Consider the following 6,290-nt stretch of genomic DNA (forward strand, 5'->3'; position numbering starts at 1 on the left):
TGGTGCCATGGAGCAGGGAAGAGGTGAGGACAAAGTTTCTCTCTGACTGGCACTGGGCTGAGAGCTGGGGTGACAGAAAACCACAATTTCACACTCTTTGCCGTCAAGAAGTTCCCTGGTACGGTGGTACACTAAAAAAATGATTGTAGACATGGAGAAATTGGACCTCCTCATACACTGCTGGTGGGAATGCAAAATGGTGCAGCCACCTTGGAAAACAAGCAGTTTCTCAAAAAGTTCAACATAGTGTTACCAGATCTAGGCATATACCGAGAGATGTGTCCATACAAAATTTGTACATATGTTCATAGCAGCATTATTCATAATAGCCCAAAAGTGTAAATACCCCAAACGTCCATCAACTGATGAGTGGATAAGTAAAATGTGGTATAACCACGAAGTAGGTGGTATTCAGCCACAAAAAGGAATGAACTACGGGCACATGCTACAACTTGGATGAACCTAGAAAACATGGTGCTGAGTGAGAGAAGCCAGACACAAAGGCCCTATTTTGTATGAGTCCATTACATGAAAGTCTAGAATAGAAAAATCCATCGGGACAGAAAGTACACCAGTGCTTGCCAGAGGCTGGAGTGAGGGGGAGTGGGGCTAATGGGTATGGGGTTTCTTTGGGGGACGGTGAAAATATTCTAAAATTGGGGTGGTGACTGCCCAACTCTATGCACATACTGAACGTCACTGAATTGTACACTGCAAATGCGTGAATTTTATGATATGTGAATTATATCTCAATAAAGCCATCATGAAAAAAACAAAAATCAATGTAAACCAACCTCAGAGGTGCTTTAATGGTAGAAAAGTCGAGGGACAATATGGGAAGGGGCCATCTGGAAAAGGCTGACTAGGGGGAGTTTGCTTGACCTGGGTCTTGAGCAACAAGGCACAGAAGAGATGGGAAGGTGTTCCAGACAGAGGGAACAGCCCGTGCAAAGGAAGGGATTTTAAGGCTGAAGAGGATGTTGATGATAATATTCAACTTTTATTGAATGTTTGAATTGTGCCAGCAAACTAAAATTATATAATCGTATTTAATCTTCATAAAAGTCATTAGTTCATCCACTCTGTCAGTTATTGAACAAACTTCATCAGACACATCCTATATGCCAGGATCTGTACTAGCCACCAGAGACACTACAATGAGGTAGACACTATCATTATCCATTTTAGGCATCTTAAGATTACTTAAGTTATGGGGGGAGGAGGGAGGGGGGATGGGTTAGCCTGGTGATGGGTATTGAGGAGGGCACATTCTGCATGGAGCACTGGGTGTTATGAACAAACAATGAATCATGGAACAGTACACCAAAACAAATTATGTAATATATGGTGATTAACATAACAATAAAAAAATTTTAAAAAAAGATTACTTAAGTTATCCGAAGTTACAGAATGAGTAAGTGGAGGAACTGGGATTCAAACCCAGGCAGTCTGATTCCAGAGCCCATTTTCAAAAAATGTTCTTTTATAAATCCCTATAAATAGTAATCATTTAGCATAAATACATAAATACCATCACATATTTCTCCCTTCCTCTCCCTCTTATTCTCTCTCTTTCTCTCAGCCTTTTTTCTCTGTCTTTTTCTTTTCCCAGTTTGGTTGAGAGAACATGGACAGATAACACTGTAAGTTTCAGGTGTACGGTATGTTGATGAGATACACTTATGCACTATAAAATGATTGCCACCGCTGCGTCAGCTCACACCTCCATCACGTCACCTCACATGATCACTATTTCTTTTTTGTGCTGAGAACATTTAAGATCTACTCTCTTAGTAACTTTCAAGTATAAAATACAGTGTTATTAACTATAATCACCATGCTCTACCTTAGATCCCCAGAATGTATTTATCTTATAACTGGAAGTTTATACCCTTTGACCAGTATCTCCCTATTTCGCCACCCCTCTGCCCCTGGTAACCACCACTCTACTCTGTTTCTAGGAGTTTGGCTCTTTTGGATTCTATATATGAGTGATATCATACAGTATTTATCTTTTTCTGGTTTATTTCACTCAGCATAATGTCTCCAATTCATCCACGTTGTCACAAATAGCAGGATTTCCTTCTTTCTCATGGCTGAACGAATATTTCATTTGTATACATATCACATCTTCTTTATCCATTCAACAACGGATGGGCACTTAGGTGGTTTCCATATCTTGGCTATTGTGAATAATGCTGCAGTGAACACGGGATTGCAGATATCTCTTTAAGATTGTGTTTTTATCTTCTTTGGATACACCAGGAATGGAAGAGCTGGATCATATGATAGTTCTATTTTTTATTTTTTGAGGAACCTCCATACTGTTTTCATTCCCACCAACAGTGCACAAGGATGCCCTTTTCTCCACATCCTCGCCAACACTTGTTATCTCTTGTCTTTTTGATAATATCCATCTAAAAATGGATAAAATCCATTCTACTAATCTCATTGTGGTTTTACATTTCCCTGAAGACTAGTGATGCTGTACCTTCTCATGTACCTGTTGGCCATCTGTATGTCTTCTTTGGAATCACGTCTGTTCAGATCCACTGCCCATTTTTCAAGCAGATTGGTTTTTTGCTATTGAGTTGTATGAGTTTTTTATATATTTTAATCCCTTATCAGATACATGATTGGCAAATATTTCTCCCATTCTAGAGGTTGCCTTTTAATTTTATTTTTGTGTATTCCCTGCCCCAGCCCTAGAATCAGCCATTTCTCCAAGGAACCTTGGTTCCTTTCATTGGAGAATGGTATTAGAAGCCAAGATCTGGGTGCTAGGTGTGCTCATTGCTGCTGAGTTGCTGTTGCTTCTGGGTCCTCCCAGCTGACAGAGCAAGGAAATACGTGTGCATACCGACCTGTGTATATACAAAAATCTAAATATTTCCACGTATAGCCGTCTGTATCTGTATTAAGCTGAACATGAGTTCATCCTGATGCCTCCAACTCTAAACCTGCTCTTCCAAAGCCAGAACCTACACCTGGAAAGGCCCTTCAAAGAAGGGAAAGAAGGGACCCAAAGAGAAAAAAGGGAAAGCCAATCCTGGAGAGGAAGGGAATAACCCTGCAGAAAATGGAGATGCCCAAACGGACCAGGCACAGAAAGCTGAAGATGCGGGAGGTTCCATGCTCACTTCAGCAGTGTCTGACTCTTGATTTCAGCTCAGGTCATGATCTCAGGGTCTGAGATTGAGCCTTGCATCCAGGCTCCGCGCTGAGCCCGCTTAATATTCTCTCTCTCCCTCTGCCCCCCTTCTTTCCCACTCTAAATAAAAATAAAATAACATAAAATAAAATAAGACTGCTTTCCAGGATGATTTTTCTAATCAACATTATATGAAATCATCCACATGACAAAAGTCAAATGTTTATTTTCTCAAGATTTGAACCAATGTTTAAATATTGACACAGATGGTATTCCAGTTTTTACCACTGAGCAGAAAAGAATATTAATTTTCATCATCTATGACTTTTTGGATCCCCGGTCTCTCCTCTCCTTCACAGCCATGTTTCTAACGGCATTGTCCAGGGTCATTGCCCCATTTCTTCCTCTCCTCGTCTCTCATTAAGTCATTCCAGTCTAGCACCTATTCTCCAAAACTGCATTTATCAGGCTCACCCATTACCTCCATGTTGACAGTTCCAATAGATGCTGGGATGGTTTATTTTACGTATCAACTTGACTGGACTAAGGGATGCCCAGGTAGGTGGTAAAATATTTCTGGGTGTGTCTGTGAGAGTGTTTCTGGAAGAGATCAGCATTTGATTCAGTAGACTGAGTAAAGAGATCTGTCCTCACCAATGTGGGTGAGCATCACCCAATCCCTTGAGGATTCAAATGGGCCAAAAATGCAAAGGAAGGGCAAATTCTCTTTCTCTCTTCTTGAGGCTGGGTCATCCACCTTTCCTACCCTCAGACATCAGAGCTCCTGGTTCTAGGGCCTTCAGACACCAGGGCATACACCAGCAGCCCCCTAATTCTCACTCCAAGGCCTTCAGGCTTGGACTGAATCATACCACCAACTTTCCTGGTTCTCCAGCTTGCAGATGGCAGATCTGGGATATCTTGGCTTCCATAACCATGTCAGCCAATATGTGTATATATACACATATACACACATATCCATATATATATGTTTATGTATGTGTGTATATATATTATACTACTGGTTCTGTTTCTCTGGAGAGCCATGACTGACACATGTCTTTCAATCTCTATTTTAGCTTCTGAGTCCTGTCTACCTAATAGTATTGAGCATGTGTAGGGGAGTAAGAACAGAGTGGGGGAGAATTACATAAAATTCCTCTGTTTCTATTGGTTTATTATCCTAAAAAGACCCATTTATATTTCTTTCCTGTGAATTGTCTGGTCCTATTCTTTGCTATATTTCTAAAAATTTTTTTGAGATTTATTTATTTTGGAGAGAGAGTGTGTGTGTCAGCAGGGGGAGGGGCAGATGGAGAGGGAGAGAGGGAGAATTCCAAGCAGACTCGAACCAAGTACAGAGCCCGATGCAGGGCTTGATCCCGCAACCCCAGATCATGACCTGAGCCCAAACCAAGAGTCAAACGCTCAACCGACAGAGCCACCAAGGTGCCCCTCCTTGCCTATCTTTCTAACAACAGTTAGTATTTTTCATACTAACCTTTCACTTGTGATGTGATTATGCATATTTTTTCCCAACTTGCTGTCTTTTGGGTTTATGGTGTCATCACTGTTCCATCAGCACTATATGTCATAGAAAACTTTCCTATTTTTCTGTAGTTGAATGTGTCAATCTTTTTTTTGTTAGGAATTACAGGTTTTCTTTCTTATCTTGATGAAGACATAACAGACAAAAAACAAACAAACAAAAAAACCCAAAACAACCAGACACACCAATATAGAAAACCCCGAAAAGAAAACACGTGGTTACGTTTGAAAGCAAGGCTGGGCTCAAACAGCCTTCTGGTCAATTACAACTAAATGTTTTGCTTAAGTGTTTAGGCAATATTTTTGTCTGTTTTTAAGTAGGCTCCATGCTGGGCATGGAGCCCAACGTGGGGCTTGAACTCATGACCCTGAGATTAAAACCGGAGCTGAGATCAAGAGTTGGATGCTTAACTGACTGAGCCACCCAGGCGCCCCTAGGTTTTTGTTTTTGACTACCTATTGTCCCAACCCTTTTATTTATTTTTAAACATATAACTGAAACATTTATTGAAAACATACTCTGGAAAAATTGCTTACATGTACAACATCCTTCTTTCACTCATTTTAGAGTTGGGTACCCTGTGGCCTGGGGCATCTGTCAACTTGCTCAAGGCTGCCCACTTGGTAAGGAGAGTTTGCAGCTCTCCTGATAATTTTCCTCTGTGCTCCTTCCTTCCTCCTGAGCCCCCCAAGCCACCCTTGTGGTTTGGGACCCCCCACCCTGACCTCTTACAGCCAGCCTTCTATCAGGGCCAGTAATCCAATGCAATAGCTTGTGCTAGGGCAGCCCTATGCCTCCAGGGTACATACACTGAGGGTCCAAGCCCTATGGACACAGTTCTCCTGGTTTAACCAGAACTGGGGAGAAGCCTCAGAGCATGGCTTTGTATGTCTGGACAAGATTCAAACTCAATGCAGAGACTCACAGGATTAAAAGAGGGGGGAAAGTAGTGAGCTTGTCCATCCAGCTCCCTCTGAGTATTACTGCAGTTGCCAGATGCCACTTAAATCTTATTTCTGCACATATTTGGGTCTATTTCTGTACTTTGTTCTAATTGGTTTGTTTGGCTTTTCATGCACTAGCACCAAAGTGCTTTCTTTAAAGATTTTATTTAGGGGCGCCTGGGTGGCTCAGCTGTTAAGCGTCTGCCTTCGGCTCAGGTCATCATCCCAGGGTCCTGGGATAGAGCCCTGGATAGAGCCCTGCATCGAGCCCTGCATCGAGCCCCGCATCGGGTTCCCTGCTAGGTGGGAAGCCTGCTTCTCCCCCTGCTTGTGTTCCCTCTCTCACTGTGTCTCTCTCTGTCAAATAAATAAATAAAATCTTAAAAAAAAAGATTTTATTTATTTATGAGAGAGAGAGTGCTCGAGCAGGGGGGAGGGGCAAAGGGACAAGAAGACTCCCCGCTGAGCAGGGAGCCCCGATGTGGGGCTCCATCCCAGGACCTCCTGGGATCATGACCTGAGCCGAAGGCAGACGCCCAACGACTGAGCCACCCAGGCACCCCAAAACAGGGTAGTTTAAAACACACAAAACCTATTAATCCTATTATTTCTTTTATGGGAATTGTGTTAAATTTGTAATTGTACT

The sequence above is a fragment of the Eumetopias jubatus genome, unplaced genomic scaffold, assembly GCF_037043125.1.
Source record: "Eumetopias jubatus isolate StellerSeaLion01/CBP00866 unplaced genomic scaffold, mEumJub1_p1.0 scaffold_17, whole genome shotgun sequence".
Classification (NCBI taxonomy): domain Eukaryota; kingdom Metazoa; phylum Chordata; class Mammalia; order Carnivora; family Otariidae; genus Eumetopias; species Eumetopias jubatus.